Source organism: Pan paniscus, chromosome 5 (genome assembly GCF_029289425.2).
Source record: "Pan paniscus chromosome 5, NHGRI_mPanPan1-v2.0_pri, whole genome shotgun sequence".
In the NCBI taxonomy this organism is placed as follows: Eukaryota; Metazoa; Chordata; class Mammalia; order Primates; family Hominidae; genus Pan; species Pan paniscus.
In genome coordinates this window covers 133,616,894-133,644,813 of record NC_073254.2, presented here as the reverse complement: position 1 = coordinate 133,644,813, position 27,920 = coordinate 133,616,894, and the positions used below count along the sequence as shown (strand labels likewise).

The following is a 27,920-nucleotide window of genomic DNA, read 5'->3' as shown; positions in this document are numbered from 1 at the left end:
GGTTCTCAGTCCCCACAGAGAAAGTTTGGATAGGGAAGTTACACCTCTGGAGGCTCACCTTTGTTTGCCGCTATTTCCTAGCCAATAAAACCATTGCTTATTAAATCCTAATTCCACAGACATTTCAGTGCTGAAGTTCCCTGCACTGAGTTAAATACAGAGGACGCAAGATAAATAAGAAACGTAAATGGGCTCATATCCTATAGAGGGTTATGCACACTTTAGCAGAAATTTTAATAATTTGATAAGAAGAGAAATAGACTGGATCAGAAGAGGACTCTCCTGACCAGCCTGGGAAAAGTCTGAGCAGAGTCTGCAGGGGCAAATACAACTTACTCAGACAAAAAAGGCTGTCAGCGGCAAGTCTAGGCAGAAGCCAGGAGGAGTTAGGAGCAGACTATAAGAAATGGTTGGTCTGGAGGAAAAAGGGTAAAACTTATGAGGTAAGCAGTATACAAATTTGTGCTTGAAATTTCTTTTTTCTTTTTCCTTCCTATTCAAAGGTCAATGCTTGGAAACTTGTACTTAGTTTTGTCAATAGTGTCTCATGTGCATTTTCTGAGTGTGAAGAGGATTTGGGTAGGCAAGACTAGAGAACAGCAGGAAGTCATTGCCTATTAAATTTTTATTTCTAGCCATTCACTGATGTATTGGTAAGAGGACAGGAGTCCTGGGGAAAGACTGCCTCATTTACACTCCAAAGACTTGGGTTCTGATCTCCATGTCGTGGCTTATCATAGTGTAAGTCAGTTATGTACCTCTAGAAATGGAAGTTCCTGCTGTTTATAAACTGGAAATAATGATACATGTCCTGACTCCTATTGGGTTGTTGCAAAGGAATCAATTGAAATAAGACAAGACTTTCTGAAGGCACTTTGCCAACTTTCAGAACTGTAAAGATTAAGGGACTGCTACTATGTGCTGTTCAGGAAATAACAGGCACCTGGGAAAACCCACGAAGTAAGGTTTTGTAAGAAGTTGCTCTGCTCCCTGGGAGAAAATGCGGAGCTCAACACTACCAAGAGGAACAAGTCTGGGAAATTACAACATGAGGTAAAGCAAATGGGGCTTTTCATTTTGTTTTTGGATACCACAATTTCTTACATGTCGTTCTTATTGTTTACCCTTCCTCACCATTGGTGGTTTTGAAATGAAAGGAAATTGGGTTAGAGAGTATTAATAAAGCAAGGGAGATGGCTAAAATTTACTTGATGTAAAAATAAACCGAACCACTTTAGTGTGGGGAGAATCAAATACTGCACATTCATTATGTGGAAAACAAATTCATCTTTGTGGTGAATCAGAAAACTTTTCTACTTTCATGGAACACTATCGGCTCCCCATCCTCTCACACTCCCTGGGAGAAATATTAGTACATGATCAGATAAATATAACTTGCCCTAATGCTTCTCTGCTGAAAGATTTTAAAAAATCCCTCTCTTATTAGCTTTACTTTGTTGATGGTTTGCTGGAGTCACTATGAGAAGACCACTGAGAATATTATCAATCTACTCAATACTGATGAGAACCAGAGGCCACAGGCATTCTTATCAATATGTGTGTAAGGTCATGGAAAGTCTCCATGTCAACAGTCCTGCTAAAGTGGCCACTCCTGGAGTAGCAGTAATCTCCGAAATTGTCTATTCTCTAAGCATTTTTTAATAGAGAAATCAGCAGGAATATTTATATGAGTTCACCCAACTGGTTGATGCATACAAGGAAATTGCTGATAGCAATGTTAATTACTTTTTCTTGAATACTCATTCACAGGACAGGTTGATCTTTGCCATTTTACACAAACAAAAAATGAAATGACATCTTTTAGCCTATCATATAGCCTGTAAAAGATATTTTGGAAAATAATTTTCAAAAAAAGTGGGTGGACGACACTAGGGATTGACTCGCTTAATATAAACAACAACCACTTCTGACTTGTCTTATTGAATTTTAGAGTATGGCAAGCTAACAGTGTAATTCTCCCAAAGCTCTTGCAGTTTGAATTTGAGGAGTAAATGGGGCTCCATCATGCAAAGGCAAATATTAATTTTCTATTGCTGCACGCTCAGATTAAGCAACTTAAAATAACATCATTGTTTGGCTCACAGTTCCTGCAAATCAGGAGTATGGGCATGGATTAGCCGATCCTCTGCTCAAGCTCTCACAAGGCTTAAATCAAGATATTGGCCAGGGATGGGCCGGGCGCGGTGGCTCATGCCTGTAATCCCAGCACTTTGGGAGGCCAAGGCAGGCGGATCATGAGGTCAGGAGGTCGAGACCAGCCTGGCCAACATGGCTTAAACCCGTCTGTACTAAAATTACAAAAAGTTAGCTGGATGTGGTGGAGGGCACCTGTAATCCCAGCTACTTGGGAGGCTGAGGCAGGAGAATTGCTTGAACCCAGGAGGCGGAGGTTGCAGTGAGCTGACATCACACCATTGCACTCCAGCCCAGGCAACAGTGTGAGACTCCATCTCAAAAAAAAAAAAAAAAAAAAAAAAAAATTGGCCAGGGCTACAATCTTATCAGTATCATTTTCAGGCTTTTTGGTTGTTGGCAGAATTCCGTTTCTGTGGTTGTAGGACTGAAGTCTTTGCTTTCTTGCTGGCTATCAATCAGGGATCATTCACAGCTCCTAGAGGCTTCTTGCCATTTTCTGCTACGTGGCCCTCTCCACAACATGGCAGTTTTCTCCTTCAAAGTCAACAGGAAAGTGACTTTGGCTTTGAATCTCTATTTTGTTTTAACTGCTCACCTGATTAAGTCAGGCTCACCCCAACGTAATCTCACTCTTGATTAATTCACAGCCAACTAACTGGACACCTTAATTATATTTTCAAAACCCTTTTTTGCCATATAATAGAATGTAATTATGGGAGTGACATCCCATTGTATTCACATGTCCTGCTCACATTCAAGGAGAGACTACTGTAAAGGGTGTGTACGTCAGGGAGCAGGAATCTTGGGGAGCATCTCAGAATTCTGCCTACCACAATGTGCTGCTTGGGGCAGAAGTAAGCAAGGTTAGGTAGCGTACACATACGGGGAAATTGTAGCTTTCAGCAAGCACAATGGCATGGGTAGTACTTCCAGAGGTGCTTTAGTGGAGTTTTCACTTCTGTTTTCTAGTGCCATGTGAGCCAAAAAGTCAGCAGCAACAGCAGAGGTGTTTTTGGTAGGAAAACTGATGTGGTTGGGCATTTTTCCTGGGTTTTCCTTGGTAGCATTCAAGACTAGTTTTTTGGTCTTCAATTACGTGGTATAAGCCACCGGTTATAAGTACTCTTCTGCTTAAACTATCTATAGTGAATACGTTTATATGCAATATAAATCCTTTATTGCTACAATAAGATCATCAATTGGACCTCTTTTTATATCTCCATTAAAGTGTGTAATTCTGCATTGTTTTTGTAAATTCATAGAACTTTAGAGCAGGAAGAAAACTTCTGCTTCTAGAAAGAGGTTTTTTGAACTATATTCTATGGAAACTTATAGCTCAAGTTTAATAATAGGCTTTTATTGGGGTGGGGGAGTATTCAATAGGCATGCTAACTTGGGATACATTATACACACTTAGAACTTACAATAATACCCATTAGCATACTAAAGACTCAGAGATCCTACAGAGAAAAAAATAACAAAAAAACTAAACTCAACTATCTAGGCTGGGTGCAGTGGCTCACGCCTGTAATTCCAGCACTTTGGGAGGCCAAGGCAGGTGCGTCACTTGAGGTCGTGAGTTCGAGACCAGCCTGGCCAACATGGTGAAACCCCCTGTCTCTACCAAAAATACAAATTTAGCTGAGCATGGTAGCGCATGCCTGTAATCCCAGCTACTCAGGAGGCTGAGGCAGGAGAATTGCTTGAACCTTGGAGGCAGAGGTTGCAGTGAGCTGAGATCATGCCATTGCACTCCAGTCTGGGCGACAGAGCAAGACTCTATCTCAAAAAAAAAAAAAAAATATATATATATATATATATATGTAGGGTGAAGGCTTTAAACCATGCTAACTAGACTTCCTGACTCCCAGGAACATAAAGCTTATTTGTTACTCCCTACATTTGCCTGAGAAGTAAGCTTCAGTGAATACAAACACAGCCTCAGGAGGAAGCACAGTATATTACTATAACTAGTTCTGGCAAATCTATCCATGATGTATCCATGAGACCTGTCTTATCTCTTTAAGGAGCTTGCGACCCCATGTATGTTCACCCACACACCACTCAGCAGAAGATAACTGCCCAGAGAGTAGGCCAAGGGGGATGTTCTCATGACTCAGTTACTCACATGAGCGCCCTTCCTAGGTACCAAGGCCAAGGGCCCCCTGACCGCAGGAAAATGAGACTTGTGAAATTAGGCTCCAGGACATTTTGCTTACTGTAGTGCAATTATCTTCCATGTAGACATTCTAGGCTTAGGATTTGATAAAAAATAAATTGCTCTAAAATAAGTCCAAAATTAAAAAGAAAAAAATGTATTAAGGTCACCGCAGAAGGCAATACAAATGGAGTACATAATAGAAACCTGATTCCTGAATCAGAATGCTTGTGAGCACATGTCCCCTGCATTCCATAATGTAAATCACATCACACACATCAGACCAAGAAAGATGAGCTTCCAGGAGATGCATATTTTCAGCATGAAAACAAGGAGTCATTCGTGTGATAAGCACAGTTTATGGTCAGCTGGCTGGCCTGACACACCTCGGCTTTTACTGTTCCCCAAGGCCACATGGTTGCATCTTGCAGAGGCCAGGGGTGAATGTGAACGTGCTCAAGCAGCTTTAGACCTTGAGGCCCCCCTTTGCTGTTCTTGGAAGGAACTTCAACTGAATAAAGAATCTGGGCTCCACCACATTTTTATTACTGGGAAGAAAATTTCCCCTTCAGGGCAGAGAGGTACAATCACAAGTTAGACTTCTGCTGGTCTCCTCCCCGCTCCGCAGTTTTCTCGTCTTTTCTTTGGGAGACGCATTTCTAAAAGGACTGGTACACTGGTCAGAAACGGAAACCAAAACCCCACAAACAGTCCTCACGGCAATGTTTTGTAGCCACTCAGACCCGTAAAAGAAATGAAATCTTGGTCAGGCGCGGTGGCCCATGCCTGTAAACCCAACGCTTTGAGAGGCCGAGGTGGGCAGATCACCTGAGGTCAGGAGTTCGAGATCAGCCTGACCAACATGGTGAAACCTCTTTTCTACTAAAAATACAAAAATTAGCCTGACGTGGTGGCCGGCGCCTGATATCCTCAGGAGGCTGAGGAAGGGAGAATTGCTTGAACCAGGGAGGATTGTGCCACAGCATTCCAGCCTGGGCAACAGAGAAAGACTCCATCTCAAAAAAAAAAAAAAAAAAAAGAAATGAAATCGTAAACAAATCAGCCACTACATTAGTCATAAAGGGACTTAAACCACAACACACACCTACTACAATTCTATGGGAAAAGTTTCCACATATGTGCAATTCTCTGAGGTTTGTGGTATTTCCCATGGCTCCAACTGAGGAATGACTACGGCCATACACTATGAAAGCCTCTCAGGCTTTGTGGAGTTGCATTTATTGCTTTTAAATAGTTAGGAAAAGATAATTTAGGAGTTTCGGTAATGGCATAAAGCAGTTTTGTTTTATTCTTACATGCCTCAGTCTGTTGAATAGACCATTCTCTGGCTTTTTTGTTTCAGCTATTGAGCCTTGACTCAGAGGCTTTCAAAGCTATCAGGCCAGTTGAAGTTGGTTGTAGGGATACTCTTGAGGACTATAAAAAAAAAAAATCCTGCTTTTTTGAAAACTTGGTAATGTAAGCCTCCAAGAAATGGGACATATTTCAGCTTTTAACTATCCTGTGACATGTTTAGAGAGGAATAAAATAATTGGCAAAATACTTTCCAAGCCCTAAATATTGGCTTGTTATTTATCAAAAAGTAAAATCAGATTGTAAATGATATTTTTCTTTATTATTAATCCTCAAAACTTGGCTGAAACTATAGTTAGTCTATAATTGATGAAATGCTATGAATATTTAAAGCACAAAGTTTTAAAACATAGTCAATTTTGCTTTGTTAGATTGTATACAACCAGTAGACACACACTAGATTTGTAGACACATATTTTTCTGTTTAGGTGATATGTCTGATATGTACATCAGGAAAGCCCAGAAAACTCTGAAAGTGTAAGTTGCCCACTGCCTGTATAATGCTTCTTTTTTCAGTATTACACAAAAATTCACCAGCAGGTGTCTGGTACCTACTCCGCATTCTAGCATGACATGAGGCTCCACTAGTTACAATATTCTTTTTTTTTTTGAGACGGAGTCTCGCGCTGTTGCCTAGGCTGGAGTGCAGTGGCATGATCTTGGCTCACTTCAAGCTCTGCCTCCCGGGTTCACGCCATTCTCCTGCCTCAGCCTCTCGAGTAGCTGGGACTACTGGTGACTGCCACCATGCCCAGCTAATTTTTTGTATTTTTAGTAGAGACGGGGTTTCACCATGTTAGCCAGGATGGTCTCGATCTCTTGATGTAGTGATCTGCCTGCCTTGGCCTCCGAAAGTGCTGGGATTACAGGCATGAGCCACTGCGCCGGGCCTTACAATATTCTTTATTGGAAGAAATGTGGGTTTATTTTTCCGTGGGAATTATTTGTGCTAAACTTATATTTTAAATGAATTTTATTTTTCAAGAGTAATGTTTCCAGACTTGGGGTAGTATAGGATGAGTACATTTCCACTCCTTCTCTTTCTTTCATCTAATGGCCTAAATTAATTTCAATCTACCAAAACCAAAATGAAGTTACTCCCTTTAAAATCCTGATTCATAATGATCCAAAGAATGAAAGAAAGATGTGGTGGGGGTTCCCAGAAGAATGTCCGGGTATTTTCCGAGTTATTACTGCATACTAGGGTTTTCAGTTCAAATTCTGGGAAGGAAACAAGAGGTGTTGATGGTGTGGATAAGGGTCCTCAATTATTTTTCTTCTTTTGCCAGTCTGTAACTTTAAATGTCTTCCTGGACCAAAGCAGGAATGGCTGCTTAGGATTTCAAATGAGCACTCAAACAATTTTATCTGGCCCAGAAATGGACATGTTTTTGATAAGTGAATGAGGAGAGCTGATATCTCCATTTCAAAGGAGCCGGCAGAAGGCCAAGAGAGTCAGCTCTTAGGAACCTGGAGGAAAACACTCATAAAGCTTGCTGATAGCCCTCCATAGTTGCCTTGAGCCTGGACTTTGAACTCTTCACTGCTGTTCTAACAGGTAAAGCCCCAGATGCAAATATTTGGTTTGACTCTTTGTTACTGTAAACACTGCAGCCCTCAGGATGATGTGATCTATAGAATTTGCAGCTGTTTGCACAGATGTTATCAAAACAATTTCAAATTCTACTTCCTTGTTATTTTTCAAGAATTACTAGCTTAGCTGGTATTTTGGGGAAGAGTTTTGGTAAGGATAGGTGAGCAAGGAGGTTAGGGAAGGAAAAATGACAACAATACATGGGGAGCCCAGGACTCTGTATACACATTCAGAAACAAGGTCAAAGAGAGCGTGGAGCAATCATCCAATGAATCCAAAATCCATATCAGCCCAGGAAAGGTAAATATCAATGAGCTCAAGGGGGAAACATCAAAGCTCACCTCCATCCAACACAGGTTGTTCCTCTTCTTTGCTTTTTGTCCATGGCCATGCGTTATGTTTCTTGACCACCTTCCTTGTTGCATTTTATTGTATCCTATCTTGTATTTGCTGGTTTCCTTTTTTAAATAGACCTTTTTCCCCCTAATCAATGTAAATCTATCCTCCCCCTATGGATTTTCAGCATCTTCTGGGTGGTCCCATTTGGCATGAGAGCAGAGTTCAGCAAGTAGAAAGCATGAACTGTGGAATCAGCCCAGCTGCTTTCAAATTCTGGGTCTTTCACTTAGTAGCTACGAGAATGTTGGAAAGTTAATTAACTTCTCCAAGTCTCTGTTTATCTCTCAGAGATAGTCATACCTACTTTACAGTTTTGTTTTAGACATTAAATGAGATAGTGCCTATAAGCCTCACAGCTCAGATCCAGTTCCTTAAATACATTTCTTTCCTTTCTTTTATTTCTTTGATATTCCCTTACTCCAGAACTCTCTGCTCCCACTTAGTATATATACTTAGTTAAATATAAATCTATATGCTTTTAGCGAGTAGATTGGAAGGTTTAGAAATGATGTAGTATCAGCTTGCATCATTTTGGAGAGACTCAGTGCTTAAAAAGCCCCAGCCATCTTCCCTGGATCAGGAAGTTGTGATTTCTTGCTGAATGTTTCTCAAGATATTTCCTTTAGCTCCCCCGCTTTTTTTTTTTTTTTTTTTTTTTTTTGAGACGGATCTCGCCCTGTGGCCCATGCTGGAGTGCAATGGCATGATCTCGGCTCATTGCAACCTCCGCCTCCTGGTTTCAAGCGATTCTCCTGCCTCAGCCTCCTGAGTAGCTGGGATTACAGGTGCCCACCACCACATCCAGCTAATTTTTTGTATCTTTAGTAGAGACAGGTTTCACTATGTTGGCCAGGCTGGTCTTGAACTCCTGACCACGTGATCCACCCGCCTCAGCCTCCCAAAGTGCTGAGATTACAGGCGTGAGCCACTGCACCTGGCCTTACCTCCCCTCTTTATGGATATGTTTACATCTAGATATAGGTTTGTTGAGAGACAATAGCAAAGTGAAGAGTGGAGAAAGAAGACAAAGAGGAAGATGCTAGGCAAAATATCAATGAAAATAGAAAGCAAAGCCCTAAAAAACACACCAAATGGAATACACTTAAAATAACAAAATTTCATTTAACAATGTGATTCTCATAGCATAGAACCCAGGTGGAAGACTTGGGCAGACATGATCAAGTCTAGTGCATGCTTGGGTGCTGAAGAATATCTGCAAATGTAGAGTCCCAGTGATCAGAAAGCTGAGGGATAGGCCAGAAAGTTTAATAAATATTTTTAATTAATCCTGTGAACTAAAAATATGTACCTGCATGGCTGAGTCAGGAGTGTAAAGGACTTGTTGAAGCAGATTTTAATAAGCAGCATGGAGAAGCAGTGTTTTTTGAGTTAATGACTGAAATCTTCAGATAAGGTCTTATTTAGAAGATTTGTATATGATAGGTGTTTATATTCTATATATTTTAATAATGCTATGTATGTATATAGGTACTGTAATCCTTTTTATCAGCTCTATATGTTACTCAGTTTTTATTTTTTTCGAAGATTTTTTTTTCCCAATTAAAACAACATAAATAGCCTTTTTTTTTTTTTTTTTTTTTTTTGAGATGGAGGCTTGCTCTTGTCACCCAGGATGGAGTGCAATGGCGTGATCTCGGCTCACTGCAACCTCCGCCTCCCGGGTTCAAGCGATTTTCCTGCTCCATTCTCCTGAGTAGCTGGAATTACAGGCGCCCACCATCATGCCCTGCTAATTTTTTGTATTTTTAGTAGAGATGGGGATTCACCATGTTAGTCAGGCTGGTCAAAAACTCTTGACCTCAGGTGATCCACCTGCCTTGGCCTCCCAAAGTGCTGGGATCACAGGCGTGAGTCACCGCATCTGGCCCCTTTTTTTTATTTTTAATTTTTTTTAGAGATGGGGTCTCACTTTGTTGCCCAGGCTGGAATGCTGCAGTGGTGTGATCATAGCTCACTGCAACCTCCAATTCCTGGACTCAAGGAATCCTCCCACCTCAGCCTCCTGAGTAGAACTACAGATGCATGCCACCACACCCAGCTAATTTTTAATTTTTTTGTAGAGATGGGTTCTTGTTATGTTACCCAGACTAGCCTTGAACTCATGACCTTGTGATCCTCCTGCCTTGACCTCCCAAAGCCCTGCAATTACAGACATGAGTGACTGTGCCTAGCCTATAAACGTCTTTTTATTTAAAAAAAAAAAAACTTTAATAGTTAATTTTCCTAAAAATTTGAGAAAAACATTGGAAATATATCCAACCTGCTCACTGAAAACTCCCAAGGACTGAATGAATAAACTGCCCATTAGACAATTTTCCCTTCTCTTGTTCCCACTGGTCCTTGCTTACTAACCCTGTTAATTTTAAGTGTTGAGAATATAGAGTCAGAGATGGAAGGAAGGTGTATTAAGGTCCTTAAAAAAGAAGAAAAGACATAGGCCCATCAAACATGATAACAACCAGGTGCCTATTACTATGGACTTTTGTCCCCAGAAATGGTTGCTAAGCTGCATTTCCAAGGAAACCACAAGGTATTTTGGCTCACATTTATCTGGCCAAGGAATAAAGTGCTGGTTGCTCAGGTAGGAGACCAGGCAGACAACTCAGAGACTTCTACTGGGATCTACTTCTCAAGGATACTGTTTGTCAAACAACCAGCATGAATATTTCCCTCAGTGAAACCCTTCCTAATGATTCCACAATTTGGCATTTCCTCTACTGTGATTATGTGCTTCCCAAGCAATTTGTATATTTGTGCATTGAAACACTTACTATATTGCAGTGATTACCTGTATAATGTCAGCTCTGTACAACATGATACCAGGCTCATATTAGGGAATTGACTAGATGAGTAAATAATCTAAAGAAAATACCTTTTTGAGTAACCAACTTTGATTACCCTGGGATGTAAGAGATCTCCCAGTCAACCTAGGCTATCAATAGCAACTGGATGCTTATTGTTTACTCACTAGGACAAATCTATTGAGTGTTCCCAGTGTTAATTTGCTTTTGCTTTTTATGATTTGCCATTTTATCAAGGCTCTCTTGACCTCGAATTTCTCTAAAATATAATCATTAATGTGAGAAGAAATGAGATCATTGCCTACGAGGTCCTGACTTTTTAAGATAAATTTATGAAATGTAAATTCTGTACAATAAATTTATATTAGAGGTAATATTTTGATACTTATGTCCCTAAAAATAGTAGTTGGAAAAGTATTTTTTAATAGTCTTTTAAGGCTGTTTAGATATTGATGAAACATAAGGAGAAGAAAATGTCACGCTAAACACTTAGTAATTGTATATGCATTTTATTGTGTCCTAACTTAGACCATGCTATGGAACAAAATAGACAGCTATTCTGTATTATTTAAATTTGGTTCCTATTTTAGTGTTCAAAGAATAACTTTACATATGCATTTAAACTTTTTTTTTTTTTTTTTTTTGGAAATGGAGCCTTGCTCTGTCACCCAGGCTGGAGTGCAGTGGCGGGATCTTGGCTCAATGCAATTCCTGCCTCCCAGATTCAAGCGATTCTCATGCCACAGCCTCCCAAGTAGCTGGGATTACAGGCATGCACCACCACACTCAGCTAATTTTTGTATTTTTAGTAGAGAAAGGGTTTTTCCATGTTAGCCAGGATGGTCTTGAACTCTTGACCTCAGGTGATCTGCCTGCCTCGGCCTCCCAAATAGGTGGGATTACAGGCGTGAGCCACCACACCTGGCCTTAAACTTTTTTTGTTATTAAAAAAAATTCAACCCATCTTTATGTATTACTTCCTTTTTTTGAATTACAATATATGTAGTAAAAATTACACAATTTATGTCTTAATTATGTATTATGTTTCAAAAATTTTATCCTAACTTTTAAATAATATCCTAAGCTCTTTGAAGAAAGGAATAAAATTGGATCTCTTTTGAATCCTAAACTTTGCCTAGGACTTAATAAGTACTGTCTGACTGATAAGCAGTGGCTTCCATTTACTGAGTCCCATGCTATACACTGTGTGTGTATGTAAGAGTGTATGTATTATACGGATCATGTATAACTATGTATATAACTATATATATGTGTATGTGTATATAGTAGGTGTATGTATAATATCATTTAATCCCCATGACCACCTGATGAGAGTATATTCTGTCTTCATGTTACAGATCAGGAAAACAAGGCTTCTGGAGGAAATATAGCTCAGATAATCTATTTAAGAAGCAGCATTTGAACTCATGTGTATTTTGGGTTTGAAGTGTTAATTTTTCAGTACACAATCTCATAGTCCTCTCCTTTCTTTCTTAAGAATTAATTAGTTGCTGACTCTTTGGGGAAGGTAGAAGGAAGTTTAAAATGGCATATAACATTTTGACCTGGTATGTTCTAGAAATTAGGACTGGAATGTGTCCCTTTAGAGGAGAACATATCAGAATTGACATCTGTTTAATGGCTTGCAGGGAAAAGAGGTAGAGCTTGTTATATTCCTATCTCTATTTCTATGCAGCTGAAATTGATCAGTACAAGTTCAAAAAATGTATTTATCCTGCAGGAAAGCAAATAGAAGGGATGGATCTAGAGATTCACATTGATGGATAGCCATGGGCCCTGCTCCTAGCCTGCTCTCCTTATGGGCATTGGGAGTGTTTGAAAATAGCTCTTGTATCTGGATTAACCTGTAGTGACCACCCCTGCCTGGTTCTGCAGGGAGGTGGTCATGCAAGCACTCCCCACCATCAGGAAATGTATTTTGATTATGGCATGAAAATGAATGCCAACAGTTGTCTTCTGTGTTTTTATTAGGAGCTCTGCCTAGGCACAGACTCTGAATAATAAGTGAATGTTAAATAATATACTTAACAAACTTTTGAATATTTAAGCACTTAAAAATCAGTGGCCAGACATTAAGAATCAGTAGTTGCCTGTCCAGGTTATAACATGGGCTAAAACAGAAGAGAAAAAAATAATTCTAAGCTGCTTTTACAGTAATTTGGGAAATAAAATTAAAAGTCTAAAGATGGGCACAATAGCACACCTGTAATCCCAGCTATTCTGGAGGCAGAGGCAGGAGGATCCCTTGGCCCTAGGAGTTTAAGACCAGCCTGGACCTGGGCAACATAATAAGAACCCGTCTCGGGCTGGGTGTGGTGGCTCACGCTTGTAATCCTGGCACTTTGGGAGGCCAAGGTGGGCAGATCAGTTGAGGTCAGGAGTTTGAGACCAGCCTGGCCAATACAGTGAAACCCCGTCTCTACTAAAAATACAAAAATTAACTGGGTGTGGTGGCAGGCACCTGTAATCCTAGCTACTTGGGTGGCTGAGGTAGGTGAATTGCTGGAACCTGGGAGGCGGAGGTTGTAGTGAGCTGAGATTGTGCCACTGCACTCCAGCCTGGGCAGCAAGAGCGAGACTCTGTGTCAAAAAAAAAAAAAAAAAAAAAAAAAAAGAACCCATCAAAAAAAAGAAAGAAAAAAAGCGAAAGCGAGAAAGAGAGAAAGAAAGGAAGGAAGGAAGGAAGGAAGAAAGAAAGAAAGAAAGAAAGAAAGAAAGAAAGAAAGAAAGAAAGAAAGAAAGAAAGAAAAAAAGTCTATGCCCAAGGTTCATGTTTGTTTTTTCTTCCTGTGTCTTTTTTATCTTTAATCTAACAAATGACTAAATAGGTTTGTCTAGAGGCAGTGACAAGGTGGGGAGTGAGAAAGAAGTGTAGAAAAGCTGGCAGGTAATCAACTAGAGGGAAAACAAAAAGGAAAGTCATAATAAACCAGCTGAACTACACACATGTAGAGCAATAAAACTGCATTGAAATTATGTTAATATTGAAAGAACCAATGAAATCAAAGTTGTAGATGAAACTTGTTTGCTTAAGTCTAGAAGCGAATGTACCATTAATTAAGATGCAAATGATCTGACATGCTTTCTGAACTCTAGCAAAACTCTTCTATTTTTATTTATTTAGTTTTTGAGACAGGGTCTCTCTGTGTTGCCCAGGCTGCAGTGTAGTTGGGTGATCATAGCTCACTGCAGCCTTTAACTCCTGGATTCAAGCTATCCTTCCACCTCAGCCTCCCATGTAGCTGGGATGACTGGTACGCACCATCACACCTGGCTAATTTTTAAACTTTTTTGTAGAGACATAGTCTTGTTATCTTTCCGTGTTGCCCAGGCTGGTGTCAAATTCCTGGCTTCAAGTGATCTTCTCACATTGGCCTCCCTAAGTGCTGGGATTATAGGTGTGTGCCACTGTGCTCAGCCAGAACTGTTAATTTTGCATCCATTTTAGATCTAGTTTAGTTTAATAAACATTAGTTGAGCTCCTGCTGTTTTCCAGACATGGCCAGAGGCTGATGACCTCATGTAAGTTGTGGAAGAATTCCAGTGTAGCTGGGGAGATAATAAGTAAGCAGGTCCTTTCACTGTAATAAAACAGGATGCAATAAGATAAAATGTTATTACAGAAATGATTTCTAATGTAAAAAAAAACTTTTTAAAACCAATTAAAACTATGTAAATGGCCAGTTGTAGGATGAGCTAGGATTCTGGAAAAAGGTAAGTATAGTTCTGAGTCCTGCCTCTGCCTTTGTGTGACTGAGCAAATCACTTTATTTGTAAAAGACTCATGTACAAAATACAGGCACTAAAAATACATACATCATACAGTTATTTGGAAACTCAGTCACTGTTACATGTTAATTATTATTATAGTTAGTTATTAGTTATTGAACTATCACTATTTTACCATGATTACACAAAGCCATGGAAAATAATTACATCCAGGAAGATCATAAAATTCCTTGACTTTATATACTGTGGTTTTATCAAATATATATTTAGTCTTCCAAAATATACAAATGTTTGGGCTTTGCAGAAAAAGATCCTCATTTTTCTTTTTCCATTCAGATGTTTTGACATCATGTAGACTCTAATGTTTATGTTTTGTTGTCAAGATGCAATTAGAACCTTCCAAATTACCATCTAAGGTGTTCAAAGTTTTTTATGCTCACATTAGGTTTGACATTACACATTTATTAGTCACTACAGTGCTGTTATGATTTTTGTATCATACAAAATTTGATGCCAAAGCCTTTATAGCAGATGTGTTCAATAGGAAAAAACTTTACAAGAAATTTTCATCTATGTTAGTCTCCCATAAATGTACTTCTTCTCGGTACACTTAATCTCTGTCTCCTTCAGCCTCTACCATCAAAATACCTCTGGCAAGGTCATCTCTCCTGCCCTGGAGACATTGTGCTACCCTGCTGATTCTGTAAGGAATTTGGTATTACAGTGTCTGGCCCTGTCCTCAGGCTCTCTGGTTACCTCTTCTCTCCAACTTTGGACCTGTCTTAGCATTCCTTAAATCCATCCAGGTATGGTTGGCTCTTCCTTGGTCCCAGCTGACTCAGTCCCAAGATCCTTCCCCAACATTGCCTCTGGCCTCAGAACCAGCATCTTTGCTCTTGCTTTTTTCACTTCCAACCAGGCATTCTTCTTGCATCAGTCTTTGTTTCCAAGAATTTCTCATTTAGTGTTCATTCTCGTGTTATATGGGAAATACACCTGTATCTTCCAAACTTGTTAACTCCATTTGGTTCTCTCCAATTTTGTAAAGACTCATTTTGTCTGAGAAAACCCTACAGCCTCCCTTGTCCCTTAGATATGACTCATCAATGGAATCTCCCTGCTTTTCCTTGTTTAAGTAAGTGCTAGAGTCTAATGTAACCCCACTGGGAATTTTCATAACTTCTTGTCAACTCTGAGGTTTACAAAATTATTGAGCTCACTTCCTCATTTCAGTGATTGTGGAACTAACCCAACATAGAACCAAAATTTAGGGTGGCTCTCATTAGAATGATTTCTAAACAAAAGTGTGAATGATGTTGCTTGCCTGTCAGATAATTTATTCACCACTTTCCCCCACCCCAGCATTACCCCCTTAGAAATCAATAGGCTTTCTAAACGGGTTTCTCCCTTTCATCCTTCCTTCTCTGCCACACCCCCATCACCAACATTTCAGATCCTCTTAGCACATTTATTAGTCCATGAGACCTCTTCCTGAAGGTCACACTAAGTGTTAATAGTGGTTTAGTAAGTTTCCCCAACCCACAAGGAATCTTTAGAAAAGCAAACAAATACACTTTTAAATGGGAAGTGAATTGAGTGGGGAGTGTACGCTCTTCAAGTAGGGGAATTTTGTGATTTGGGGCATGTAGGTGGAGAGTGAGTGTGAGAGGTTTAGTGCTTTCCTGTACCCATTTAACACCCGGACCCAGGCCCATATTTCTTTCACTGATTGTGCCAGACGTTTTATGTGTTCTTCCAACAGTACCAGTACTGAGTAATAGTACTCAAGTTTATCTAGAAACTCGAGTTATCACCATGTCCAAGTAAAAGAACCATCATCTCTGTTCAGCCTTGTCTCTCTTCTGTGGAATCTTCCCCATGTTGCATAACTATCTTGGAGGGAGACATGTTCTCTCCCATTTATATAACCTTGTTCTCTTCTAGAGAAACAGCTCTGTGTTAAAGACACTTGAGGGAAAATGGCATTACTGATGAGATGATATTTAGTTGTCCCTTCAAAGCCAAAGGGCAGTGATTCAAAAACATTTAGGGAAATAGAAGTAACTCTTTGTAAGCTAACCAAACAGTGACCTGAACTCTTTTACCTTGTGATTTCTTATGAGTGCTTAGTTTAGTCGCCTGAAGATCAATCTTGAAATTAACAGGCTATTTTGGATTCTAACAAGATTATTTAGAGACTCAAACATTCCAGAGTTCCTTTAGTAGATGACTTCTATCATGACAAGCAAGCTAAAAGGTCAGTGGTCCCAAAGTGGGGTGCACATGATCTATTGAGGTACAGAAAAAGAGAATAATAAAAATATATAAATGTATCATTATTAATAAATATAATCTTTAAAAAGATGTATTTTTATGAATGATTTATATTATTCACAATAAATTAATAATGATTATGTCATTCATAAATAAAAACATAGATATATGGTGGTACATGCTTAAATTTTATTTAAACTAGTAAGAAGGTGGGATCAAATACAGTGAAAGTCTAATGATTAGGTAACACTTTGGCTGTAATACCCTCTTCCCTCTAATCAATGCAGTATAATAAAGACAGGTTCTAATATCTCCTCCTGAAACTGGGAGGAATTTTAAACATTCTCCCTTCTACATCATCAGAACAATATAGTTTTACTTTCACTACCTTTAAAAACATTAAGGAAAGTAGAGAACAATATTCAGATTAGTTATAAGATCAATTTTCCTATCTCCTTCTATAAGTTTCTAGGATTTTGTATATTTGGTGTGTAACATATTAACTATGTTATATTTTTCTATGCTTTTAGTCACAAAAAGATCCTTGCTTAAAACAAACATTTTCTAAAGACATCAAAGGCCATGTAGAAAAACATAATATAAAAAGTATTTGCAAGCTGGGCGTGGTAGCTCCCATGTCTGTAATCCTAGCACTTTGGGAGGCAGAGGTGGGAGGATCGCTGCTCCTCACCCACCTACAGGTGGCTCCCATGCTTGTAATCCCAACACTTTGGGAGGCAGAGGTGGGAGGATCGCTTGAGCCCAGGAGTTTGAGACCAGCCTGAGTAACATAGTGAGACCCTGACTCAAAAATTAGCTGGGCATGGCGGCTCATGCCTGTAGTGCTAGCTATTTGGTCTTGAACTCTTGGCTTCAAGCAATCCTCCCACCTCAGACTCCCAAAGTGCTGGGATTACAGGCATGAGCCACCACACCTGGCCTATCCTACCTATTTGGGAGGCCAAGGTGGGAGGATTGCTTGAGCCTGAAAGGTCGAGGCTTCAGTAAGCCATTATTGTGCCGCTGCACTCTAGCCTGCATGGCAGAGCAAGATCCTGTATCAAAAAAAAAAAAAGAATTTACAGTTGTGTGCCATAGCTTATTAGCAACAGTAGAGAAATTATAGCACAATATTTGCTGATACCACAAGGGAACACATATTTGTGGTGTCTATCTTTCATGTGTTTTTATTTTAGGAAATGAATGCTGATGTTAGGCAACTTAATCCCTTCCTTGTGACTTTTGCTCCTATTTCCAAGCTGGGTATCTCTTACACAGGCATTAACAAGTAGGTTGACTGTCGGGACAAGCCCAGGGATGGCATTGTTTGTATTTGCTGATAAATGACTCTGGGGCTATGAAGACTCAGACCCAAGGAGTGACTCAGAAAGTCAGGGGCCCATGTCATTCTGCTCTGGGCTCAGACGTGCACTGCAGCAGCACCAGGACTTGACAGCCCTACGGCTCGATCAGCTTTCTGTTTTCATTGCCTTACGATGCCATGAGTGGAACTATTGGCAAATCAGAGTTCACTCCCCAGCTTTTCAGTCTTTCCCCTAATTCTTGCTCTATCAGAGGTCGAGGACAACAGTATAATGATTCATAGGCTCTACTTCCTGGCAAGTAATCATTTTCCCACGGTGAGTAATGATTTATGCTGAGAGGCGTAAAGAATTGTGATTTGCTTTTTTCTGTGTGGCCTTTCTGCTGACAGAGGGTTGGCTAGGAATACTTTTTTTTTCCATTTGTAAGGCCATCTAGAAAATGTTTTAAAGCATTTTAATTTTTTAAACATAGGCTCTTTAAATATATATATATATTATTCTTAGAGAACTGGAATAATCCCCTCACATACTTTGTTAAAAAACAAAGACAATTTTGAAATTTCCTTTTTTATGTTGGCATGTGAGGACTCGGTGTGCCTCATAGAAGTCAAGAGCTGTAGAGGCCCACTACAACCCCACTTTTTAGATGGGAACACTGAGACCTGGAGAAGTTACTTGAGTTGTCCATTTCCACAGAACTGGCTAGTGACAGAGACAGACTGAAGCTTAAATTAGCTCATCATAGGCTATGATTTTATCTAACTTTAGGCTTACTTGTACCATGTCATAAGGGGAAATCTAGGTTTAAAGAAGTCCATGACTTTCACAGTGAACCACATGAATTAATGACAGAAGGGCCAAGGCAGAAGCATAGTAATTGGTATCGGATGGACCTTGGCTTGAATCGTGGCCCTGGAACTGGATGATGTTGGCTAATTTACTTAATTTATCTGAGTATGTTTTCTCACTTTACAGATGAGAATGGGGATAATAATGTCAATTTCATATCATCTGATGTAAGAGTAAGAGATAAGGCATGCAAGGCTCCTGACACATGGTAGACTTTCAATAAACAGAAGCTCTAATTATTTTTTAAAACTAAGCGACACCTGTCCTTGCTCTCTGGGTTTCCTTTTCAAAGCAGCCCTAGTTATACTTCGCACTATCTTAGAACTTTGCTTTGTCATACTCAGCAGTTAGTTTTCTCAAGCCACTACTGAAATTTTTCCCTTAGTACTCTGTATCTGAGTTGTCTCATTTCCTGGAGGCCCTGTCACAGGCCAGTAGGCTGTTACAGAACATGATCTGAAACCTCACTGGCAAGGGAAGTCCCCTTCAAAAGAGGCATTTTTTTTTCCCCTTCTGGAGTTTCACGCTTCTCTTTCAGATCATGTAGGCAACCCCTCAACCGGAGGACACAGATGAAGGTCCTGCCCCGATTGTCCTGTGGACAGTGTGGGTGCAGTGGGGAGGCTGAGGGTCTGGGCATATTTGCCCCATATGTTGTCACTGCCACCATTTCTGCCTCTGTACCTCCATGTCCTTTCAGCTTCCCCACAAATGGCCTTTGTTTTTTTTTTTCTTTTCCCTTTGGTCTCCCCCTCCCACCTCACCAGGACCAACTCTTGAAACACCCAATGGGAAATTTAGAGGAGTCTGTGATACGTGGGGGAGTATTGGAGCTTTGCATTTCTGTGTTTTCTCACTTCCTTCAGAGCTCACAGGGATTTCCTAAGCAGTCTCTTCTGTGCCCGGTGGCCAAGACTGGCTCCCTCCCCCTGTGATGGGGAATTGCCACCTAGGTGCAGGTGGTTCTTCTTTTACTTCTCCTTTTCTAAAAAACACAGTTGCAAAAATATACACCTTATGTTCAGGTCTTGCAATGAAAAAAATTGCTCTAGTGATTTTTGTAGTATTTTTTCTATAACTGAAATGCTATTTACGTATCATGACAAGAGATAGTCCATTTCATTAAATGGGCTCATTCCTTTAATTCAAGTGTGCGTGCGTGTGTATGCGTGTGTGTTTATTGGCATACTTTCTAGATATTTTGTCACCAGGGAATTTCCCACTTGAGTATATGTTGTAACATAAGTGAACAATCTGCAATATTTTTTTTTGAGACAGAGCCTTGCTATGTTGCCTAGGCTGCAATATTTTTTAAACATTAATATTTACATAGAGATTTGTACTAAGTGTTTTGAAAATCCTTTAAATCACATTAAATATCATAAAAGAGATTTTTCATAATTAGAAAATATAGCCTCAATCCCATCCTTTTATTGTAATGATTGGTTTCATTTTCATATATTAACTTTCATTTTTTATTCATGTATTATAGTTTCATTAGGGTAGGGTCTAAAATTTGTGCTATCAAAATGAAACTAGCTATTGCTTCACATTTACTGCAGTAAGCCCACCTGCTTTTCTGATTTTGTGTGCACTGTCCTCTGTGAACTGTAATGGACCAAGTAACTGTGAAACCAACATCTTCTTCCCTAGAGGATGGTCCCCTGGGAAGCCCCTGGATCAAGCTCCAATTCTGGCAGCTTCTCTTTCTTTTAAGAACAACAGATAAAGTTCCAGCATGGCTTATTTTATTTATTCCACAAATATGTATTCAGAGTGTACTAAATATTGAATGCTACTATGTTAATTGGGGACACAGGATGTATAATCACTTTGACATATTGAATATAGAGGGAAAACACAGGGAGGAAACTATTTTGGTGCTTTTGTGATTCTGTAAGTGGCTCAGAGTCAATTAGAGGAAAACATGATCTCTGTTTTTGGGTTCTGCAAGGTTGGAAGAAGTGGATGTGGAGATAAAGTAAAATGAGGGGCATGGTAAACTGTGGCCTGGTGGTGGGGTGGAGTTTGTATTTCAGGATACATAAAGGAATGAGCCCTATGATTAATAAAGCTAAGTTGAATACCTAACCCATGGGTTGGATAGCTTAGTATCTGGGACAATAAACTAGGAGTTTTGTTTATTTGTTGGTGAGTGGGGGAGGTGGGTATGGGAGATTTAAACTGAATTAGCAGGATTGAATCTCACTGAAAAGGAGGGAAAGACAATTCTAACAGATTTCAGGAAGACAGAACTTTATTGCTTATGTAACCAAGAAGTCCCAGGCTAGAATTGACCTCAATTTTAGCTGAAATTAACTCTTTCAACAAAAGTTCTGTAAGTTTGCCTTTTTTCAGCTTTTGACTTAGCTTTCTTCCTTATTCTATTTTAGGCAGCCTTCCTCACATGATGGCAAAGATGGCTATAAACATTTATGGCTTAAATTCTACAAGTTTTGAAGCTTTGTTGGGAAGTATATGTCCTTTTTGCTTTGTTTGGCCCAGCTTGGCCAGTCTCAATCCATATGGTTTGGATGGGGGCTAATCCTGGAGGCAGGTGGTGGAATTGGCCCTTATCCAAACCATATCGACTGAGAATGGCAAATGGTACTTCTTCAAGGGGAAGGAATGTGTTGTGTTATCAGGAGAGGCATGCTGGGTAGGTGAAAACCAAGAATGACCACAATGCAGATCCCTTTGAGGATCTGTTGAAAGAAATGGATCTTCTCTCTTTAGAAAAGTACTCTTGGCTGGGTGTAGGGGCTCATGCCTATGATCCCAGCACATTGGGAGGCTGAGGCAGGAGGATCACTTGAGCCCAGGAGCTTGAGACAATTCTGGGCAACATAGCAAAACCTGACCTTTATTGAAAAGATTAAAAAAAATATTAGCCAGGTGTGGTGGCACAATCCTATAGTCCTGGCTACTCAGGAGACTAAGATGGGCGCATCTCTTGAGCCCAGGAATTCAAGGCTGTGGTGAACTGTAATCATGCTACTGCACTCCCGTCTGGCCAGCAGAGTGAGACCCTGTCTCAAAAAATAATGATAATTATAAAATAAAACGTAAAGCACATATAAACATAACATTTTTCTGCTCACAGTTTCAGAAGTTCACAGACCTTCTGAAGTTATATATATCCATACCCTAGAGTTCCATAGATTCTAGCTCAAAAACTCTGCTCTGTAGTGTGGAATAATTGTGGATACGCACTGTGACTTTTTGGTCATAATATCTCCCACACCTAGTGGAAAGACTTACACGTACATTAAGTGATTACATGAATGAATGAACCAAGTAACATTTTTTTTTTGTGATCTAGTACACTGGTATTATGCTCATGTTTTACATATTTACCTTATTCATTCTTGTAACATTATTTTATGAATAAAGAAACAGAAACTAAGCTAGGGAATAAAGTGAGCTGAAAACCTAGAATTGACAAACCTGGAAAGGAGATGAGAGCAGCTGTGAAGTTCAAGGGCAGAAAGTCTATAGGAGCAGGGGGTTAGTCTAGGGTGTCAGAGAATGTTGTGGGATTCACTCTTGTGGCTCAGCTGATCCTAGTTCACAGCCACAGCCAAAGAGGCCATCACCTCCGAGGCCTCAGGCCACTATGTGGCTGCTAACCCCCATGTAGTTCTTGACAGAGGCAAAAAAATTTTACCATTTTCTCCCTGCAATAGCCCCTTAAAATAATACTTTAGTCTCATATTTTTAGTTTCTACTTCAGAACCTGCACTCGAGCTAAAACTGTATTGTTGTGGTTGAAATTTATTTTCAACTCAATTATTGGATTCACTCATGGGATAATTAGAAGCCCCATAGAGAGTTGCTCAAGTTAGTTTAAACTCACCATTGGAAGATCCCAGAATTGTCAAGGTTGTACTTCTGAAAAAATGATGAAAACTATAGGTAAGTGGCTGGAGAGCAAGCAAATTGAACAGCAGATAAAAGAGAATGTCTTCAATCTCATGGCGTATTAAGTATTGGGTCAGCAGAAGAAAGTGGTTGAAACAATTATCATGAAGTCACCAAGTTTGGCAGATTTGAGAGATCACATGTTTAAAGAGAGATTTTTGTTCTGTTTTCTCACCTCAGGGCCCTTGTGAATTGATGAATATGAAGACACTAAGAAAGCAGAAATAGAACTGAGAAGAATGAAATAACTGTCTCTACCTTTCTTGAATTGTCTAATATGGAAAGAATGAAAGACAGCTAATAAGCAACTCTCTGCAAGAAGACATATGGCTTAGGTTCTGCTGAGCTATTGGTGATTTGATTCCATGCATATGTATTCACTACTGGTATAAGTATATACAATATATGTGTTTCTGCAAAGAATCGTAGACTTGATGCATTTTTAAATATTTCTTAAGGACTTACTACTGAGTGTCAGTATGAGAGGATCGTTTACTTCCTTTTCCCATTAATTTTGATAGCCTGGACTGAGCAACTTTCTTCTTACCTAGTTTTGTTTTATGAGGTGCATTAGCTTTTTCTTTGTGTGTATGTTTGTGTGTGTGTAGCTTTATTAACCATACTGTTTGGGCTTTTGATAAAGCAGAGATTCTGATATGGTATACATTTTGAACTAAGCATTCATTTATTCAGCAGGGATGTATGTTTAAGACACTGTGTTAGCCAAGGGTGAGAAGGGTTGTGGAATGGTAGAGGAGCAAGGTGAGATAAGATGATTAAAAGACACCAGCTGAGAGTGTTATTTTATATGGCAGAAGGATGTTTGCAGATGCAATTAAGTTAAGGACCTTGAGATGGGGTATGTTATCCTGGTAGGCCCAAAGTATACATCAGGGTCCTTATGAAAGGGAGGCAGGAGAACAGAATGAGTAGTGAGAAGAGTGAATGGACAATACTGAGGACATGCTTAGGGACCCAAAGAAGCTTGCTATGGTAGGGCTTGGTGGACTCTGTACTGATGAGAAAGGCTAGGCCATGCTATGGAAGCAAATAAATCTGTGTTGTAAAGTGTCAGAGTTTCTATCTTGCTCATGCGAAGTCTACTAAATGGCTGAGTGATTCGCAAGGGCATCCCTCACTCATGTGATGGCTCTGCTGTGTGTGCATCCCTGCTAGCCAGGCAGGTCAGGAGAATGTTAGAAATGAAACACTTCCTTCTGGTGGCCAAAAGAAGTCACATGGCTACATCTGTTAATAATTCGAAGGTTGTAGGACGGTATAATATTCCCTTGTCCTAAAAGAGGGAAGCTAGAAATATTGGTAAGCAGCACATATATGTTTCCCATGATCCCAACTTTGTTGGGTAGAGAAGCATTTTAAATAACTTTGGAATTTACATATATTCCTCAAATATCTAGTGGTAACTCCATGTCTAAATCCAGGGTACCCACTTTCTTCCTTAAAGATGTTTGAAAGTCCTGCATTCTCTCAGTATTGTTACAAAGCCACATTTCAGTTGAATTGGTAGTGCTGAGAAAAGCGTTATTTATTTTATTTTTATTTTAGTTTTTTTTTAGAGATTGGGTTTTGCTGTGTTGCCCCGGCTGATCTTGCATTCCTGGTCTCAAGTGCTCCTCCTATCTCAGCCATCCGAATAGCTGGTATTACATGTGCACACCATAATGAGAAAAGCATTATGATTAACCTAGTAAATTGATTTTTAATACTGCATTATTTGATTTTCAAGGGCTTAAAAAACCACTTCCAGAGAGCTAGACACAATGAATACAAGCAAGCTAATAATGAAAGTGAGAAACCACATGCTGCTGAATTGAGTATGTAGCAACATTTGTAAGGAAATGGCAAATCATATCTAATTATTTCATTGTGCTTACCTTTCCTCAGTCAGAAAGCCTTCGGCATCTAGTGCATCTCTACAGATATTCCATGGTGATTTAATATCAATTAATATCTACCTGCAGCAAAGCGTTGACAGTGTTTCTAAATTCACAAGCCCAACATTTTGCAGTATTGGGCATAAGTGAAGGAGGTTTCCAGGTTGCTGCTAAAAGCAACTCAAAAAGAAGCAAAGTAGATGTGAAACCTTCATATTTGGTACTTCTATAGCAGATTGTCTTCTCTCCTAGAAGAGAGGCCAGGAGACAGACTAACCCATTTCTCTAATCCATATGTGTTCGCTGAGGCTCCCAAAGCTCTGGGAAGTAATTTACTTGCAGTTCTCTGGAGATGGAGGCAGGGAGCTTGAGTGTGAGTCCAGTGGAGACTGTCTTTGGAATTTCATCTGATCACAGGGTCACTGTCCATTTCTCTTCTCAGCAGGCCTAGGAAAACACCAGGACTAACCCCCTGGAGGGAGCTAGCTTCAGGATTAATAGGGCTTGATTAATTAATTAAGGTATGAATTGAGGGCTTAAACAGTAGTTAACTAAGAAATATGTATTTGTTTTATAAAAGTTAAAATTTATGGAACAGTATATTAAGAATTGCTATTATTTTATAATATAATGTGTTAATGTAAGTTCTTTCCATACATTCTTTCGTTTAAAGCACACACAAAAATGCAGATGTGGCCAGGTGCAGTGGCTCACGTCTGTAATCCTAGCACTTTGGGAGGCTGAGGAAGGCGGATCACCTGAGGTCAGGAGTTCGAGACCAGCCTGGCCAACATGGTGAAACCCCATCTCCATTAAAAATACAAAAATTAGCCGGGCATGGTAAAACCCCATCTCCATTAAAAATACAAAAATTAGCCAGGCATGGTGGCATGCACCTGTAATCCCAGCTACTTGGGAGGCTGAGGCAGGAGAATCACTTGAACCTAGGAGGGGGAGGTTGCAGTGAGCCAAGATCGCACCACTGCACTCCAGCCTGGGCGACAGAGCGAGAATCCATCTAAAAAAAAAATGCAAATGAAGGGCCTGCCTTGATTGTCCTGTGAACAGTTTGTGTGCAGTGGGGAGGCTGAAGGTCTGGCCTCCTTTGCTTCTGGTGTCTTCACTGCCACCACTTCTGCCCCTGTGTCTCTATATAGTGTAAGGGATTGGTATTAATTATTTCCTATTTTACAGATAAGGAAACTGAAATCCAGAGAAATGGAGTGAGTTGGCCAAGTGCACAGAGCTCATTTCTTACTGTAGTATTTACTGTTCACACACTGTATAGACCCTTTAATAAGCTAATCTAAAAGATTAATCTAAAAGATTAGATACATTACCTCGTTTCGGTGCCACTATAGCCTGGCGTTGTACATATCACTATCTTCCTGTTGAATAGGAAGATTCTTAAATTCTGAGACATTTGGTAACATGCCTGAGTTATGTGTAAAAGCTTAGATTTGAATTTGGGCCTCCTGACTTGAATCTTGCGTTTGACTATACCACATCTGCACCTAGCTGTTGGAGGAATCAGAACGCCCAAGACCCAGATAACTCTAAATAAGGCCCAGTCTGAGTCGTGCTTCATGGTTAGGTTCGTAAGTTCAGTGCTGAAAAGGCTGATTTTTCCTGTTTTTCTAGGGTCTGTTTGCTGGATTTAAGATACGCTCTCTCCAGAAATATGACAAAACAATTGTTTTGTTTGCTCATTTTTTGTTTTGTTTTGTTTTTCATTCTTACAAGGTAACTAGTATCCCTAGCACACCAGAAATAATTGGCACTGATGTTCCTGACAAGAGGAGTCTGCTAAAAGTGACCTTTAAATGCCTTTTGGTGGAGTGATTATTTAATTTAGGCAGTTTCTTTTCTCAGAAAGGAATTAACAGTTTCTACGGGCTTTGCTAGCTGAGACCTTTAGTTTTAATCACCTCCTTGAAAACATTCTCCTCAATCTATTCTGAGTAAGATGGTGGGTTTCTTTGTACTTTGGCCTTTAACTTTTTTTTTTTTTTGAGACAAGCTCTATCACCCAGGCTGGAGTATAATGTCATGATCATAGCTCACTATAAACTTAAACTCCAGGGTTCAGCCATGGAACACAGGTGATCTTCTTGACTCAGTCTTTTGAGTAGCTGGGACTACAGGCCCACCACACTGTCTAATTTTTTATTTATTTATTTTTTGTAGAGATGGAATCTTGCTATGTGGCCCAGGCTGGCCTCAAACTCCTGGCCTCAAGATATTTCCCCCTGCCTTGGCCTCTCAAAGTGGTAGGATTACAGATGGGTCTTTAATTTTGAAATGCACAGGTTAAGGAGTTTACTAACCACTGAATAGACCACTCTTTTTCTTATCTTACTCAGAATCTACTTGGAGAGAGTCAAACACAGAATCCCTTTGAATTTAATGGCCATTCCAGGTGATTTGAACAGCCAAATAAGAAACAGGTCCTCTTCAATATACAATCTGCCAAGTATGAGGTCTGAATGACCATCATTATTATGTATTTAATGTGCATAGAAAATCTATCTGCAACCTTCCAGAGTGTACCAGAAGTTTGGAATGTACATTATTATTGGCTCCATCTCAAACCACTCATAAATCAAAGAAAATAGCAGTTCCAGAGGAACCATCATAGAGGCTTCTAGGCCCCCATGCTGTGTGAACCTGGTGAGAAAGGGAAGTCTGCTCTCACTGGACACTGGAACTGTTTGTCTCTGTCTCTGCTGTACTTTCCCTGCCTCTACCTCACTTAATAAAGAAATCATCTTTGCTTGATAACTAAAACAACCAATAAGGCTGAAAAAGGGGAAAACCCACATCTGGATTTAAATACAAGATAAGAAATATTTTTCTCTTTAGAATATCCCACTCACTTTGGGAAAGTGATTTCATGTGATGTATTATTCAAGACTCTCATCAGCAAATATTTTCTGAATGTATACTATGTTCTAGGTATTGGGCCAGCTGCTGGGGATTAAACTTTGAACAAAACAGATAGAATCTATGTCCTCATGGGAGTGGCTAATGGGAGAGTCAGAACAAAAAAATAGCCAAGGATAATCCAGCAAATGATTTGGTGAATGTTATCAAAGAGAGAAATACACATGCTCTGGGAACACCAAGGAGGTACCTAATACCTAACCTGTACCTGGGGGGCTGGAAAGGGCTTCTTGGAAGAGGCAGAGACTAAAATGAAGAATAAGCATAAGTTAAGACAAAGCTGGGGTGGGGTCAGAAAGAGTGTGATAGGCCAACGCAGCAGCATGAGCCAAGACTCAAAAATAAGAGACAGTGTGGCACATTTGATGTAGGAAAGACATTTAGATGGGATAGAAAGAAGGCTAGTGTTGGGGCTGAATGAGGTTGCATAAAAGTTTGTAAGCCAAGTTAAGGAATTGA

At 39.8% G+C, this 27,920-nt stretch overlaps 1 long non-coding RNA gene across 1 annotated transcript; it reads left to right on the top strand.

Annotated features, from left to right (window-relative positions):
- Positions 1-382: 382 nt before the first annotated feature.
- LOC130541610 (uncharacterized) lies at positions 383-27,220 on the top strand. The gene is made up of 3 exons (XR_008955693.2): positions 383-443; positions 22,804-22,958; positions 26,882-27,220. It is a non-coding gene; the product is annotated as an uncharacterized LOC130541610 (long non-coding RNA).
- Positions 27,221-27,920: the final 700 nt, after the last annotated feature.